Source organism: Engystomops pustulosus, chromosome 1 (assembly GCF_040894005.1).
Source record: "Engystomops pustulosus chromosome 1, aEngPut4.maternal, whole genome shotgun sequence".
Lineage (NCBI taxonomy): Eukaryota > Metazoa > Chordata > Amphibia > Anura > Leptodactylidae > Engystomops > Engystomops pustulosus.
The window spans coordinates 119,655,197-119,674,019 of NC_092411.1; the positions used below are offsets into that span (position 1 = coordinate 119,655,197).

Consider the following 18,823-nt stretch of genomic DNA (forward strand, 5'->3'; position numbering starts at 1 on the left):
GGAATGAGATCAGATGCATGAGTCGCCTCAGGTAGACCCCTAATTCTAATGTTGTTTCGCCGGTTCCTATTTTCCAGGTCATCCATCTGAGTTGTCTCACTTGTGTGGATTGGGATTCGGTTTTCTCTAGGATCTCTGATAGAGTGGCTTTTGTCTCGGGTCTAAAAGCTTCTAGGGTCTCGACCCTGTCTTGTATAGCATTAACCTCCACTTGCACTTTCTGGAGATCTTGGTGCCAGTCCCCTTTAAGGTCCTGTGCTAGTGTGTCCATATCCCCCTTAGAGGGAAGTAGGGCTAGTAGAGCCTGCAGCTCTGGATGTCCCTGGAGAGCACGGGCTGCAGCCTCAGGAGTGGGCAGTGTGGGGCACAAGGAGTCGCGGTGCTCCTCCTCTGTACCGTCTCGTCGGGCCTGTTGCTGTGACTCCCGTGGATCACCCCCATCTAGAAGTAACGGGCGCTTAGTTGGGGGGCTCTGGGTTGAGGTATTCGCCCCTTTAGTCCCCTTCTTTTGGGTTTCATGTGGGGTCTGCGGCATGGCAGCTGAGGGGGCCTTGAATGGAGAGGCCATACTAATAGAGGCCCTGTTTGTGTGGGTGTCAGTCCCCTGTGGTGTATGCTGCTGGACTTGCAGATGGCCCAAATGTGCTCCGGGCAGGGAATAAAGCTCACCGCTAGTTGGGTCTCCAATCCCTAGAGAGAGGCCTGTAGAAGGGCAGGCAGGCCGACTGCTGCACGCCCGCTCCGCTCCTTCTCCGGTGCACGCGGCCGGCACGTGTGTCCTCAGTGCCACTGATGAAGAGGTTCGTCTCTTCCCTGCAGCACTGGGTGAGCCCCGGTCTGGTCGGCGATCCTCACAAGATGGCGTCGCACAGGAGGAGAAGCTGCCGGAGTCACTATCAGAGGAGGGTAAGCGCTCCTGGAGGGGCGAGAAGAAGTTGAAGATAGGCGTGCTGTGTGGTGACTGACTCCTTTGCCGTCTTGGTGCCCTCTTAGTGCCTGATTTCCCCATGTGGCAGTGTAATTTGCCCCTATTTAGTTTCGGCCCGGCACGGAGCTCTGCTTAGGCACATCTGTGCGACATTGCGGTCAGGCCACGCCCCATTTTTGCTAAACTTTTGGATGTATGTTAGAAAGTTTGTAGTGTGTTACCATGGAAATACATGGGCCTACTTATAAATTCTAGACACAAACAGCTTCCAAATACAAGCAGTGGTAATAATGACAATAATAAATTTAGAAAAATAAATATCTAAGCATTTTAAGCATTGAATATAGTGTTTTTATGAGAAATAAGAAATATTGAACTTACGTTATACTGATTTACGGGTTGTCTTTGTCCAGGTTTGATCTTTGTGTACCACTCTAATGATATAACATTTATGTCAAAATATTAAAGAATGGACAGTAAGATCACTTAAGTGACTAGACAAAGCCACATTATTTAGAGTAGAAATGCTACAAATGCTGAAAATGTGTGTTCCAGAGGGAACTCCTCATCCTTTAGTTATCGCAGATGGCTAAAATTTGTCTCATGAGATGTTATTCAGATTATGAATATTCAAGATGAGAAATCTGCTATTGTAAATAGAATAAAATGCATCTATAGTATGTTTGTAAATGAAAAAATGTGTATTACATTTAAACAGCTGACAGTCATTTCAGCAATCTATTGCTGCTTAGCTGTTTCATTGAAGTTAAAATACTCAAAATGATACATTAGCAAACCAGACGCAGTAAAAAAAAATGTAATCTTTTACCATGTTCAAGTTCCAGATTAGTTAATTGAGGAAGAGCCCGACGAGAGGTTCAGGAAGGCGCTTGGTGCAAACAGCAGACGTAGAGATCCAATGGATAAAGGAATCTCTTTTATTATTGTTAAAAATATTTATCTCATAAAATGAGCATATGCATAACGTATTAAAAATACAGTGCGACGCGTTTCAGCTCTGGACTAGAGCTTTCATCAGGCATGGTGTAAAGAAACAATCCAACAGATTTATAGCTTACCTCGTTATGAAAATAAAGAAAAAAAAAAAAAAAAAATGTCACGTGACCTACCGGGGGTCAAAGTTCAGGGTTTTTCCGTTCGTATACGGAACCCTCCCGGTGTTCTAATGGTGAAAAATACATTTGATCTATATAAGTAGACAGGATTTATACATAGTATTGTTTCTAAGAAATAGCGGTTGCAATTTGAAGAGAACATGTACATTGTGACAATATCTATATAAACCAGCGATAGATGCATACAACAATCGATGTATAAACTTATGAATGAGGACATGCTAGAAGAGCAGAGGCACATACATAGTGTGATGAAGCGAACCTAAGAGGATATAGTGTCTTGCGGGGTATTCCGAGGCAAACCGCTGTGGTGGCGTCTGGATTGGGTGCCATGGAGACCCAAACTACGGAAAGCAGTATGTGACAATCTTAAAAAGGCAAAATAAATTTAAAAAAAAAAAAAAAAAAAAATTTAAAAAAAATATTAAAAAAAAAAAAAAAAAATCATGCAGATAATAAATAGGTGAATAAATATATAAATAAATAAATAACTAAATGAGCACAAAGGTTATATGGCTTTGGATGATGGAACTACTGTTAAATGGATTCTATGACTTCATTCAGACCATGTGGGCTGAGAGTATCGAGTTTATATATCCAATATGACTCTCTTCGGTTGAGCCTTTTGATTCGATCGGGGACTTTTTTTGATATTTCCTCGATCGGGGTAACTTTTATGCAGCTAAAATTGCCTCCATGTACCTGTGTAATGTGTTTGGAGAGGCTTTGTTTTAAAAAAACAATTTTGGTTTTATGTCTGTGCCCATTTATTCTCATTCGTAATGATTGAATAGTGCGGCCAACATATTGTTGGCCACATGAACAATCAACCAAATATATAACGAAGCTGGACGAGCAGGAGAGGGTGTTTTTGATTTTAAATATCTCTCCTGTTCTCCTGGAAACAAATGTATTAACGCCACTATTGATGGTATCACAGCAGAGACATAGTTTGTGTCTGCATTTGGTTACTCTTGGGGCTTCCGGGCTCGAGGTCTGCGTGACAGACTTGGTAGCATTTTTGCTTTTTAATCTGCTGGGTGCGATCAGATTCTTGATTGTTGTGGCTTTCCTAAATGTAATTTTTGGCTGCCTTGGCAGTATCTTCTGTAGAACAGGGTCCTTTCTTGGGATCCCCCAGTGTTTGGCCAGACATGCTCTGATTTTGGTGTTACCTCTATCATAGGTGGTGATAAAGTTGAGAGGACGTTTCGTATCATTTTCCACTCCTTTCCGTGTTTCTAGACATTCCTTCTGTGTTTTTTAGCATATTTAAGATACGCTTGTTCAACTAGTTCCTTGGGGTATTTCTTCTCTCGAAACCTTTTCTTCAGTATCAGGGATTGTTTTGCATAATCTGTCTGTTTTGTACAGTTCTTACGGATCCTGTGGAACTGGCTAAAGGGAACGTTCCTCAGCCATTTGGCGTAATGTGCACTATGGAATTCTAGGAAACTGTTGCTATCTACGCTTTTGAAGTGGGTGATAGAGATGATTTTCCCACTATTTTTTATCAGTTCTAAATCTAAAAATACTATTTTTTCTCGACTGAGATTCATGGTAAACTTGAGGCCCCAATCATTATTATTGAGTTCCCCAACGAATTCTTTTGCCTCAGCCTCACTACCTTGCCAGATGAAGAACAAATCATCGATATAACGACGAAAATATACAATATTCTTTGGCCAAAAGGTTGAGTTGTAGATAAAAAGGGATTCAAAGTGTCCCATAAATAAATTTGCGTAGCTGGGGGCCGCTCGGGTCCCCATGGCTGTTCCGCGACACTGATGGTAAATTTTTTCTTGGAATTCAAATGCATTGCGTTTGAGGACGAATTCCATTCCAGCTGTGAGAAATTCTACTTGTTTGGAAGGAAGGGTAGTATGATTAGACAGATACCATTGCATGGATTGCAAACCTAAATGGTGAGGTATATTGGAATAAAGGGACGAGATGTCTAGTGTCAAAAAAAGGTATGTGTCTTTCCATCTGAAATCTTCCAGATCTTTGATCAGACTACTAGAGTCACGGAGATATGAGGGAAGTTTCGTAACGATAGGCTGCAAGAAAAGGTCAACATAATGCGACAAATTACATGTGAGGGATCCAATTCCCGAAATGATGGGACGGCCTGGGGGTTTTTCTTGGTCCTTGTGTATTTTTGGTAAATGGTAAAATGTGGGCAGTGGTGGGTGGCTTACAGATAAAAAACCTTTTTCTTTTTTATTGATTATTTTAGATTCGTAGGCTTCTTTGATGAAAGCATTATATTTCTTTTCAAAGAAGGGATAGGGGTTGTTCTTCAGGAGATTATAATAATTGGTGTCTCCTAGTATATTATATGCTTCTGTCAGATAATCTTCCCTATTTTGTATCACCACTCCTCCCCCTTTGTCTGCGGCACGTATTATAATTTCCAGATTGGAGCTGAGTGTCCTTAGTGCCTCAGACTCCCCCTTTGTTAGATTGTTGTTGGTGTTCTGGAAAGATTTAATATTTTTAAAATCATTGGCCACCAACGAAAAAAAGGTCTCTATGTGGTGACCTCTTTGGGAAATAGGGTTGAAAGTGGATTTCTTGCTCACACTTTGGTGTGTATAAGGATCAGGGTTAGGTTCGCTCTCCGTAGGGTTCTGTGTTCTTTTGGAAATATGGAAGTACCTTTGTTGTGTTAGTTTCTTTATGAATACGTTTAAATCAATAAAGAGCTGGAAATCATCTGTGGTTTTTTCGGGACAGAAATTTAGTCCTCTTGATAGTACTGATTTTTCATTATGGGACAATAGGTGGTTAGACAGGTTAAAAATTTTTACTGTTTCACTGGTATTTGACTTATTGTTTGGGAAAGTGGGAGTTGTAGTGTCTGCAACGATTTTCTGGTTCTTTTCCCCTTTTCTAAGTTTTCTACCTCCCCTGCATCCTCTGTACTTCTTTTTCTTTTTGTCATTTTTGGTGTATCTAAGGGTATGAAGTATTTCAAGATTTTGTTCTGGAATGGCGTTCTTTTTATAGGTGTCATTAGGGCTTGCTCTATTTTCCTGGGAGTGGGACGCGTGCTGGGATCCAGGGGAGGTTGTAAAGGGGTGTTTGGGCGGGTTGGTCCTAATCCTAAAAAAGAGGAATTGCTAATGGGTGAGGAAATATCACTGACAGATGGAAGTTCTTCGGCTTCTATGTTTTCCTTGGGGTCATGGTGGCATAAGAAAGAGCCCGCATGATCGTGAGTGGAGAGACTAGACAAATTGATCAATGAGTTGTCGTAGATGTAGGTGTGTGTGTGGTCTCTGAGTGGAGGGTACGTATTAACTAGACAGTCCGCATCTTTCTTCCTAGCAGGGGGGATGGGGACAATGGTGTGAGCATTTAGGTTTCCTTGTGTAACTGTGTTTTTATCTTGGCAGGAACGAAATGCTTGTCGAGAGTTAGGGACTGAATTTGTGGGGGGCTGAGATTTGAAATTTGAGTTATGGAACGTTCTCCCGTTGTCCCATGGTTCTGGAGCACCCGGTATGGTGGTGAGTGTTTTGGGAGGAGGGGGGCGTGTTTGACGTGTTTGATGTGTTCTATCAGAAGGAATCTCTCTATGTTTGGAGCGATATGTTTGTTTATGATGATTGGTATCTCTCTTATTGGTTTTTTGGCCGTGTGGTGCATCTCTCTGTGTCAATTTTCTGATTTTTCTTTCAGAAATTTCTTTTTCTAGAGTTAGTAGCCTATCCTGAATATTCTGGTTGATTTTAATAAACTCAGGGTGTTTTTCAAAAGTGTGTAGTTTCTCACTTATGACAACTAATTTGTCTGCTAGCTGTGAACATTCTGAGGACCTTTTGTTAATTACACGGGATACTAGACTTTTAGAAAAGTTCGATAGGTGTTTTTCCCATTCATCTGTGAATCTAGTATCATCTGGAAAGGCAGAGGGGATATTGATTCTAAGACCCCTTGGTATAATATCTTTCTGTAAATACAATTCTAAAAACATAATGTCCATACTATGTAAAAGTTCTTTTCTGCTAAGATTTTCGAAGTCTTTGAAAAGTAGGGACATCTGATTGAAATTCCACCGACCTTCATTGTTCTTATTATCTGGATGATTGTTAGTCTGGAAATCCACGTTATTTTCGTTCAAAAGTCTTGTGAGTCGGTTCTTTCTGCTTTGGATCCGTCCCTTGAAGTATTCCATTGTTGCAGTTGCAGCCTCTCTTTTTATTCCCCTTTCTTTTGTTACCTCTTGCTCACAAACCAGGGATCGGGTCTCGTGGTTCGTGTAGATGAATGCAGTGGAAGCCTGGGATCGAGGGACTCTGGGGGCAAGGCTCCAGGTCCCAGAAAGAATGACAGGAGGTAGAGACAAAGGAAGAGAGGCGCAGCTATCGTGTGATATCGTAATGGTCAATTAATGTAGAAGAGTAAGTGAAGACTCTCACCTTGATGAAGATGGTATAGGCATGTAATGAAATAGCTACCAGCAGCTGCCACTCCTGGGAGACCACGTTTGCCAAGGACCAGGATCCTGGAACGATGTGGAATGGAGGAAGAGCCCGACGAGAGGTTCAGGAAGGCGCTTGGTGCAAACAGCAGACGTAGAGATCCAATGGATAAAGGAATCTCTTTTATTATTGTTAAAAATATTTATCTCATAAAATGAGCATATGCATAACGTATTAAAAATACAGTGCGACGCGTTTCAGCTCTGGACTAGAGCTTTCATCAGGCATGGTGTAAAGAAACAATCCAACAGATTTATAGCTTACCTCGTTATGAAAATAAAGAAAAAAAAAAAAAAAAAAAAAAAAAAAAAGTCACGTGACCTACCGGGGGTCAAAGTTCAGGGTTTTTCCGTTCGTATACGGAACCCTCCCGGTGTTCTAATGGTGAAAAATACATTTGATCTATATAAGTAGACAGGATTTATACATAGTATTGTTTCTAAGAAATAGCGGTTGCAATTTGAAGAGAACATGTACATTGTGACAATATCTATATAAACCAGCGATAGATGCATACAACAATCGATGTATAAACTTATGAATGAGGACATGCTAGAAGAGCAGAGGCACATACATAGTGTGATGAAGCGAACCTAAGAGGATATAGTGTCTTGCGGGGTATTCCGAGGCAAACCGCTGTGGTGGCGTCTGGATTGGGTGCCATGGAGACCCAAACTACGGAAAGCAGTATGTGACAATCTTAAAAAGGCAAAATAAATAAAAAAAAAAAAAAAAAAAAAAAAAATTTAAAAAAAATATCTACAACTCAACCTTTTGGCCAAAGAATATTGTATATTTTCGTCGTTATATCGATGATTTGTTCTTCATATGGCAAGGTAGTGAGGCTGAGGCAAAAGAATTCATTGGGGAACTCAATAATAATGATTGGGGCCTCAAGTTTACCATGAATCTCAGTCGAGAAAAAATAGTATTTTTAGATTTAGAACTGATAAAAAATAGTGGGAAAATCATCTCTATCACCCACTTCAAAAGCGTAGATAGCAACAGTTTCCTAGAATTCCATAGTGCACATTACGCCAAATGGCTGAGGAACGTTCCCTTTAGCCAGTTCCACAGGATCCGTAAGAACTGTATAAAACAGACAGATTATGCAAAACAATCCCTGATACTGAAGAAAAGGTTTCGAGAGAAGAAATACCCCAAGGAACTAGTTGAACAAGCGTATCTTAAATATGCTAAAAAAACACAGAAGGAATGTCTAGAAAGTGCAGAAACACGGAAAGGAGTGGAAAATGATACGAAACGTCCTCTCAACTTTATCACCACCTATGATAGAGGTAACACCAAAATCAGAGCATGTCTGGCCAAACACTGGGGGATCCTAAGAAAGGACCCTGTTCTACAGAAGATACTGCCAAGGCAGCCAAAAATTACATTTAGGAAAGCCACAACAATCAAGAATCTGATCGCACCCAGCAGATTAAAAAGCAAAAATGCTACCAAGTCTGTCACGCAGACCTCGAGCCCGGAAGCCCCAAGAGTAACCAAATGCAGACACAAACTATGTCTCTGCTGTGATACCATCAATAGTGGCGTTAATACATTTGTTTCCAGGAGAACAGGAGAGATATTTAAAATCAAAAACACCCTCTCCTGCTCGTCCAGCTTCGTTATATATTTGGTTGATTGTTCATGTGGCCAACAATATGTTGGCCGCACTATTCAATCATTACGAATGAGAATAAATGGGCACAGACATAAAACCAAAATTGGTTTTTTAAAACAAAGCCTCTCCAAACACATTACACAGGTACATGGAGGCAATTTTAGCTGCATAAAAGTTACCCCGATCGAGGAAATATCAAAAAAAGTCCCCGATCGAATCAAAAGGCTCAACCGAAGAGAGTCATATTGGATATATAAACTCGATACTCTCAGCCCACATGGTCTGAATGAAGTCATAGAATCCATTTAACAGTAGTTCCATCATCCAAAGCCATATAACCTTTGTGCTCATTTAGTTATTTATTTATTTATATATTTATTCATCTATTTATTATCTGCATGATTTTTTTTTTTTTAAAATATTTTTTTTAATTTTTTTTTTTTTTTTTTTTTTTATTTATTTTGCCTTTTTAAGATTGTCACATACTGCTTTCCGTAGTTTGGGTCTCCATGGCACCCAATCCAGACGCCACCACAGCTGTTTGCCTCGGAATACCCCGCAAGACACTATATCCTCTTAGGTTCGCTTCATCACACTATGTATGTGCCTCTGCTCTTCTAGCATGTCCTCATTCATAAGTTTATACATCGATTGTTGTATGCATCTATCGCTGGTTTATATAGATATTGTCACAATGTACATGTTCTCTTCAAATTGCAACCGCTATTTCTTAGAAACAATACTATGTATAAATCCTGTCTACTTATATAGATCAAATGTATTTTTCACCATTAGAACACCGGGAGGGTTCCGTATACGAACGGAAAAACCCTGAACTTTGACCCCCGGTAGGTCACGTGACATTTTTTTTTTTTTTTTTTCTTTATTTTCATAACGAGGTAAGCTATAAATCTGTTGGATTGTTTCTTTACACCATGCCTGATGAAAGCTCTAGTCCAGAGCTGAAACGCGTCGCACTGTATTTTTAATACGTTATGCATATGCTCATTTTATGAGATAAATATTTTTAACAATAATAAAAGAGATTCCTTTATCCATTGGATCTCTACGTCTGCTGTTTGCACCAAGCGCCTTCCTGAACCTCTCGTCGGGCTCTTCCTCCATTCCACATCGTTCCAGGATCCTGGTCCTTGGCAAACGTGGTCTCCCAGGAGTGGCAGCTGCTGGTAGCTATTTCATTACATGCCTATACCATCTTCATCAAGGTGAGAGTCTTCACTTACTCTTCTACATTAATTGACCATTACGATATCACACGATAGCTGCGCCTCTCTTCCTTTGTCTCTACCTCCTGTCATTCTTTCTGGGACCTGGAGCCTTGCCCCCAGAGTCCCTCGATCCCAGGCTTCCACTGCAGATTAGTTAATTGTATTATAGTGGTGATATGGGAAGAATTTGGAAATCAAATGAACCTATCTGTATGAATCTGTATGATAATCACGTGACCGGTACATATTTGCTTTGTTGAAGTATATATTGTAACAGAGTAAGTTGCAAAACAGTCTTTCATCTTAAAGGGAATCTGTCATCAGAGGGCTCTTTCCAAATGAGACTGAACAGTACATAGAAAGCACATTTTTAACTATTCCCTATATAACTTGGTTGTAAAAATATGCAATGTAAACTTTACCTGGCACCCTGCCAGCTTGCGCTCCCAAGTCCTGGGGGTTGCACTTTTCAAATGGTAATAGGCGCCTGCTCATTATGGCTATGCAATTGAGATATTACAGACATCCTTCCTGAATGTATTTTTAACCTTTTGAAAGTTAAAGCAACAATATATTGCATTTATATTGTGTAGATCATAATAATAATAATAAATCTTTTATTTATATAACGCACACAGATTCCACAGAGCTTGCCAAACTAGTCCCTGTCCTCAAGGGTGCTCACAATCTGGAAACCGGAAGGCCCCCACAAACCGGAAGGCCACATAAACACAGATAGAACATATAAACTCTTTGCAGATGTTGACCTGGATGGGACTTAAACCCAGGACCACAGCATTCCACAGCTGTAGTGCTAACCAATGTGCCACAGTGCTGCCGGGTATTGTTTTATTTAAATAAATATTCTATTGTACATCTGTATGGTATATCTACAATAGGTTGAATATTACTCTATAGACTCACTCATAAGCTGTGCCAGGTTGTATTTTATTTATTTAAAAAATAAATAAATAAATATATATATATATATATATATATATATATATATATATATATATATATATATATATATATATTAATAATAAATAATATATTATGTGCTAATTTTGGCCACACATATATTTGTAGATCAGATAACCCATATTTCAATCCTTTTAATCTCTCCAGTATCTATTGTGGAATGTGTAGCCCAAAAATCAATTCCTTATTAAAATGGCTCCGATTTCATAATGATTTTCACCAAATTATTATATGATTCCTACTTTAAAAACAAACAGAACAATGACCATATTGTGCTGAGTGCCCTTTTCCTTCCAGAGTCATGGTATTTTGTGTTCTAAAAGTAATCTGTTCTTGTCTTTGCCCTGAAGCTGAGTAAAATTTAAGATGCCTTCAGTAATTTAGCAGCACACCCAGTGAAATTCCAAGTTAATCCACTGAACACTGCATAGTGTACATACACATACAGGATCTATGTAGTGACTAGCCTGTAGTGACAAGGATTGTGGAATAAGTACCGACTGGGCGTATAAAATGACCCCCAATTTTTTCATTGAAAATATATATATATATAAATATAGAGTTTGGGACATATTCACCATATAAGACTACCACTCTTCCAATGCACATATGGTACAAATAAAAAAAAAAAACTGATCTAATTTCAATATGGTTTTTAAATTAATTACAGCCTTCTGTACAAAAAAATCTTCATTTTTTTCTGGTGCTAATAACTTTTTCATGCTTCTATGTACAGAACTGTATGACATGTCAATTTTTTGCTAAATGTTTTAATTGCTGCCATTTGCTATTCTGTGTAGGAGACTTCAGTAAGCACACTATTCTGTTTATAAGCACACACAAGGCTTTCCTGCAAGCTTCACACGAGGCGCATCACATGACCTTCCCCTCCACTCACCAGAGTGAGCAGGGAGCAGCCCTGTACTTTGTGAAAACACACTTGCAGGGATAATCAGCACAGCCAGTGGACACAACAGGATATGGCTAAACTGAGGAGAAGAGCATAGAAATTGCTGGACCTAATCAAGATAATAGGCAAAGTTGTTCAACATGACAAGAGCTATTTACCTGTGGAAAAAAAGGTATCAGAGCTGTGCCTTAAGGTATGGTATTTCATGGTATTCTTACAATATTATATTGGGGTCCATAGTATATATACAAGCAGGAAGAAGCGCTAACGCACAATGCAGCCATCTCTTGCACTGCTGCACCTTCTCCTCCCTTGTAGTCTGTACCATGGTTAAATAAAGGACAGAAAATGAAAATCAGAGTTTTGGTCAGTGCCATTCATCCATATATTGTTTGTTTGGTCCCTGGTATATCTTTATACCAGGGATAAAACAAATGGTTTATTTTTATTCGATGTAATAAAACATTGAGTACTGCTACTTAGGTTAATGTATCACATATACTCGTGTATAAACCAAATTTTTCAGCACAAAAAAATGTGCTGCGAAACCCCAACTCGGCTTACAGTTTACACAAGTGTATAAAAAAATGAATTTACATACTCACCTTCTGCTACTCCTCAATGCTCCATGTGGTTCCTCCTCTTCCATCTTCTCTTTACTTGTAACAGAGCAAGCAGAGATGCGTCCATGTGTTCTGGCCCTCCACCACAATCTACGGCATGAGCAGTGGTGATACCACCCCTTCATAGTGTGTGCCGGCGGGCAGAGTGCATGGGCATGTCTCTGCCTGCTCTGTTATGCGCAAAGAGGAGAAGAAGGTTTAGCGGCAGGGAGCATCAGAAAGTGAGTATGTAAGTTTATTTTTTTTTATAAACCAAGGGGCTGCATTGGACATTTCAATATTAGGGGTGCTTCAGGGCATTAGATTCCTAAGGTGCTGCATCAAGCATTGCATTATTAGGAGGTCTACACTGTTAATTTCATTATTTGAGGGGCTGCATAGGGCATTTAATTCTTAGGGGGGCTGCATTAGGCATACCATTATTAGGGAGGCTGCATTAAGCATTGCATTATTAGGACGGCTGCATCAGGCATTGCTTTACTGGGGGGAGCTGCATTGGCATTTCATAGTTGGGCATTTTATTGCTGCGGGGCTGCATTGGGAATTTTATTAATAGGGGGGCTGCTGCAGGCCTTTTTATAACCGGGTGGCTGCGTGTGGCATTTCTTAACCAGGGGAGGGCTGCAGGGATGTTACTGGGCATTGCATTACTGGGGGAGACTGCTGGGCATTACAATACTTGGGGAGACTGCTGGGAATTACATTACTACAGTCTATACGTTTTCCCAGTAATTTGTCGTAAAATTAGGTGCCTCGGCTTATACTTGGGTTGGCTTATACTCGAGTACATACAGTAACCATAATTTGCAAGTCTTTCTTTTGCTATTTCATCCCCAGTTTTATTCAGTTACCCCTAAGAGTACTCATTTTTGCTTTTTTATTTTTTTACTCTGCACTTTCAAAATGCTAGAACATTTTTATTTCCCATTTACAGCGGTATGAGAGATTAGCATCTGTGGGATAAAATGTACTTTTTAGTGGCATCATTTAATTTTCGTAGCAGTGTACTAGGAAGCTTCAAAAAATTTCGAATGCATGGAAATTTACAAAATCAAATGTAGTTGCGCTATTTTTCATGGTTTTGTTTTTACAGCTTTTACTGTGCTGTCCAAATGGCACACTCCCTTTATTCTTTGGCTAGTACAATCAAAGAGATACCAAATTTATAAATCTGACAGATTCATTAATATTATAGTGGGAGCTTAAATACTATTTATTAAAATTTTTACAAGGGGGGGAATGGGAAAAAAGAAGTGCTTCAGATATTTGGATTATTCCAGTATTTTTCCAGCATTTACCACAGAAAATAGTAAATTTTATACTTTGGTAGACCAGGCACTTTGGGCCGCATTGATAACTAACATGTTTATGGTTTTATTTGCTTATTTATTTATAGCTACGTTGTATGGACAGACAAGTGATTTGAAAAGTCTTTTATTTTTTACATTTTTAAAATTATATATTTATAAGCCGGGACCCCTAATGTTACCACTAAAAGCTGGGAAAACCTATTGACTTGAGTATCAGCCTAGGGTGGAAAATACATTGGTCACAGCCTCACCAGTACATAGCAGCCCGCACCCACAATTATATAGCAGCCAGCAGCCCCCACAGTAGATAGCAGACAACAGCCCCCACAGTATATAGAAGCCAACAGCCCCCACAGTGTATAGCAGCCAGCATCCCCCACAGTGTATAGCAGCCAGCATCCCACACAGTGTATAGCAGTCAGCATCCCCCACAGTGTATAGCAGCCAACATCCCCCACAGTATATAGCAGCCAGCACCCCCCTGTCCTGTTTTAAAAAAACCCCAAAATTAACGCCGGGGGATCACCTTTCCGGCGTCCCCCTCAGGTCTTCTGTTCCATCCGGCCCACATGTTTTAATTCTGGATTAAGTTCAGCAGGTGCCTGTATCTGGTCAGTTTCCTATTCCTATCGGGGTTCTGTATCCGGACACAGGACCACAATAGGAATAGGAAACTGACCAGATCTGGGCAACTGCTGGACCTAGTCCACAATTGGGTGCCCCAGAGTCGGTGGCAAGCCTTATCTGTGGACACCTTTCATGGGAGGTCACTTAATAGGCACCTGTACCTGTGGTCCTACGAGAACTATGCACTTTTATTATAGTCCCCTGTTAAAAATAGTTTGTATAGCAATCGCTAGTCTTCCCTTACTCAATATGGCGTCATTGGCATCCATGTCCTGTGTGCGCAGACACAACTATTGCCACAATCATGTAATCTCCCTTATACCCAGAATGCCCAGAGTACGGTCAGGTGATTTAGTACATGCGCAGTAGACTATGCAGTACGCCGAAGTACACATATCTGGTTTCAGCTGATCCTTTGGTGAGCGTTTGAGCCATATGTCTAGCGTTTGTGCACTTTAGCACTTTATATTAATCTAGTTATGTTCATAAAAGCATTTGATGATCTTATATCGATGTTATATGTATGATATCACAATATGAATAATTACTGTCAGAGAATTTTATGAATTTTGAAGTGATGTCACTTCCTTTGTAGTGGTATAAATGTTTCACATTTGTGTATACACCTTGCTTGAGGAAGGCACCAGGCCATAGGAGCCGAAACTTAGCTGTTTGATACATCTTGTTTGGCACACCTTATTTCACAATTTTCGGAGTGCTGCCATTTTAAAAATGTTGGATTCTCATAAGTACCAGTATTAACAATAAAGCTTTATTACAGACATATTTGATAACAGTTATAACTGTTTATAGAAGCCTAAGTCTAAAGTACGGTAAATTACCAACATCCAGAGGTCTGTTTATATAAGACAGTTTTCCTGTAAGGAGTGAGCTCAAAATGGGGTCTTTTCCACCCAAGTTATTTGCATTCCACACAATCCCTTTCCCTTTATTAAATAATTACCTTCAAAACCATGTGCAAATGAGCTGCAACGAGTCACTTTGCCTGAGGTGAATAAATTTAAGAGGGAGCATTATATCAGATACCCTTGTATAATAATAATTCCTGTATTTATATAGCACACACAGTTTACGCAGTGCTGCACAAAGCTTGTCAAGTCATTCTATGTCCCCAAAGGGGCTCACAATCTAATCAACCTACCAGTATGTTTTGGAGTGTGGGAGGAAACCCACAGAGAACATGCAAATTCTTTGCAGATGTTGACCTGGGTGGGACTTGAACCCAGGACCCCAGTGCTGCAAGGCTGTAGTTCTAACCACTGAGCCACCATGCTGCCCTATTGGGTTTTACTGCAGCTAGCACCTTGTGTGCTACACAACCTGAGAAAAAAACAGTTGAAGACATATAGTAGTTGGTACTGCAAGCTACAAATAAAGTTCCAATTCTTGTTGATGTCTTTAACCCCTTCACAACCAGCCAATGTAAATATATATCAGCTGGTAGTGAAGTGGTATATGGAGTGTGATCATTCTTCATACATGGTGGGTGCTGACACCAGTTGCAGCAGTTAACCTGTTGCAGTATGTTGTACAAGTAATCAGAATTTTTTTTTAAAAAGATAAAAATTCTAATTACCCCTTTTCCTAGAACATGTATAAAAATAAACAAGTAAAATCAGAATTATGATAGATATAGTTAAATGTCAGTTCTCTCAAAATATAAAAATAAGTATTCCCAGCCATGCACACCATAAGAGAAAATAACACCTGAATCTTAATTGCCACTTTTTTGCCATTTTTCTAGACATAAAATTTAGAATACGGTAAAAATTTTGATAGTTAAAATTGCATCAAGGAAAATATCATCCCATTGCATAAACATCTTTCTCAGTGCCATACACTGAAGGAAGAAAAAGTTATGGGAATTTGGCGACAGTAGTTTTTTATTTTAATACAAAGTTTTTGAATATTTTTAAAGGCATTAGTCATTGTGCTGATCCAAAAAATAAATGGGAGGTATCATCTGGACAGCACACCTGGGGGACACCTGTTTATGAAGTAATGTAATCATTATTACACTTTCTGTTCATTTTTTATAATACATTGGAGGAATGGTATTACACAACTTACCAATATATATTTAGGTAAGGTTCTGCACCATTTACATGAAATCATAATTCACAGCCCTCATTCAAAAATGCCTTCCTGCTCAGCAGCCTGCTGCTCCCATCCTTAAGATGAATTTGTTCCTCTACAGTGTCCTGTGAGTTGTTTAATATCATGCCCCAGCCGCCAAATATTTACTATAGTCTCCACTGGAAAACTAGCGATGACTATGGCTTAAATCTCTGCCAAGACTGACCTGGGTGAGTCCCATCTGGTGGAGATGTGTTTTGGTTCAACTAAGAAGCCAGACCCTCTTACAGTTTTTCATAGCAATAATACTCAAGTTTGCAAAGTAACTTATCTTGTAGGATACTCACTTCCATTAACAGTGGTAAAGGGTGAATGATGATGGCTGCTTCACTATTGCATTCAATTGTGTGTAGAGGAAACATATAGAACTGAATAAAGAGATGCCACATGAGACAGCGGGACGACTATCCCACTGAGTCATGAATAACCATGGCTCCACCAAACATACCCAGGCCCCTTGCTCCAATGAACCTGGTAACAGCTGTATTTAATTAAACTAATTGGACTTGATAAGGAAATGCAAACACCTGTCTATATATGACCTCACAGCTTACAGTGCATGTCAGAGCACATGAGAATCATGAGGTCTAAGGAACTGCCCAATGAGCTCAGAGATCTGGCCAAGGTTACAAAAGAATGCAGCGCTCAAGGCTTCAAAAAGCACAGTGGCCTCCATAACCAAGCAAACAAAGCAATCATGAGAGAAAAGAGTTGGCGACAAAGGTAAAGAAGAACCCTAAGATCACTGTGGCTGAGATCAAGAGATTCAGAAGGGAGATGGGAGAAAAGTCAACTATCACTGCAGCCCGACCAGGGTTTGCCAATGGAAGCCTCTACTTAGTGCAAGACCTATGAAAGCCTGGATATAGTTTGCACAAAAACACATGAAAGACTCCCAGATTATGAGAAATAACATTCTGGTCTAATGAGACAAAGATTGAAATTTTTGGTGTTAATTTTAAGCTGGCAGGCACTACTCATCACTTGCCAAATACAATTCCAACAGTGAAACATGGTGGTGGCAGCATCATGCTATGTTTTTTAGCTGCAGGGAGAGGATGACTGGTTGCAATTGAAGGAAAGATGAATGCAGTCAAGTACAGAGATATCTTGGATGAAAACCTCTTTCAGAGTGCTCTGGACATCAGACTGGGTCTAGGGGCACCATCCAACAAGGCAATGACCCTAAGCACACAGCTAAAACAACAAAGCAGTGCTTTCAGAACAACCATTCTTGACTGGCCCTGCCAGAGCCCTCACCTAAACCCAATTGATCATTTCTGGAGAGACGTGAAACCTTGTTACATCATTCCCAAAAAGACTCTAGGCTCAAAAGGTGCTTCTACTCAATATTTAGCAAAGGGTCAGAATTAGAGATGAGCGAACATACTCGTCCGAGCTTGATGCTCGATCGAGCATTAGCGTACTCGTAACTGCTCGTTGCTCGGACGAGTATTTCGCCCGCTCGAGAAAATGGCAGCTCCCGCCGTTTTGCTTTTTGGCGGCCAGAAACAGAGCCAATCACAAGCCAGGAGACTCTGCACTCCACCCAGCATGACGTGGTACCCTTACACGTAGATAGCAGTGGTTGGCTGGCCAGATCAGGTGACCCTGGGATAGACTAGCCGCTGCCCGCGCTGCTCGGATCATTCTCTGTCTGGATGCCGCTAGGGAGAGAGCTGCTGCTGCTCAGGGAAAGCGTTAGGGTGTTCTATTAGCTTACTGTTAGGCAGGAGTGATTCTTAAAGAACCCAACAGCCCTTCTTAGGGCTACAATAACGTTATAATTTTTTTTTTTTTTTATTTGCAGCTAGTACCATATTGTGAGGAATTAGCAGGGGGACTTGCTACCGTTGTGTTTAGCTCTTAGTGACACACATATCCACCTCAAACACCAAAGTGGGAAAATTTATTAGGGGTTTGAGTAGAATTAGGCACAGTCTGCCAGTTTCTTTTTATTTTACGTTTATTTTTTTCATAACTCAGCGTCATCTCATCTGGCATAGTAGTGTGCTGTAATACTTGGCTAGAAAATAGCCATAGGAGAATACAAACGTCTTAATTACGCCTGCAGTAGCGTTATATATATTTGATTTCTGGTTGATCTGCTGGTGGCTGTACTTGCTGCAGTGCATCTACTATCAAATTGGGAGCAATTTGGAGTCAGACTTGCGACCACTGTGTTTTAGTGACGCACATATCCATCGCAAAGACCGAAGTGGGAAAATTTATTAGGGCCCGGGGTTGTATTTCAATTAGGCACAGTCTGCCAGTTTCTTTTTATTTTACGTTTATTTTTTTCATAACTCAGCGTCATCTCATCTGGCATAGTAGTGTGCTGTTATACTTGGCTAGAAAATAGCCATAGGAGAATACAAACGTCTTAATTACGCCTACAGTAGCGTTATATATATTTGATTTCTGGTTGATCTGCTGGTGGCTGTACTTGCTGCAGTGCATCTACTATCAAATTGGGAGCAATTTGGAGTCAGACTTGCGACCACTGTTTTAGTGACGCACATATCCATCGCAAAGACCGAAGTGGGAAAATTTATTAGGGCCCGGGGTTGTATTTCAATTAGGCACAGTCTGCCAGTTTCTTTTTATTTTACGTTTATTTTTTTCATAACTCAGCGTCATCTCATCTGGCATAGTAGTGTGCTGTTATACTTGGCTAGAAAATAGCCATAGGAGAATACAAACGTCTTAATTACGCCTACAGTAGCGTTATATATATTTGATTTCTGGTTGATCTGCTGGTGGCTGTACTTGCTGCAGTGCATCTACTATCAAATTGGGAGCAAT

At 40.1% G+C, this 18,823-nt stretch overlaps 1 long non-coding RNA gene across 1 annotated transcript; it reads right to left on the bottom strand.

Annotated features, from left to right (window-relative positions):
* Window positions 1–6,336: 6,336 nt before the first annotated feature.
* LOC140085071 (uncharacterized) lies at window positions 6,337–7,211 on the bottom strand. The gene is made up of 2 exons (XR_011849956.1): window positions 7,129–7,211; window positions 6,337–6,628 (listed from the first exon to the last, which is right to left on the bottom strand). It is a non-coding gene; the product is annotated as an uncharacterized lncRNA (long non-coding RNA).
* Between the last annotated feature and the right edge of the window lie 11,612 nt (window positions 7,212–18,823).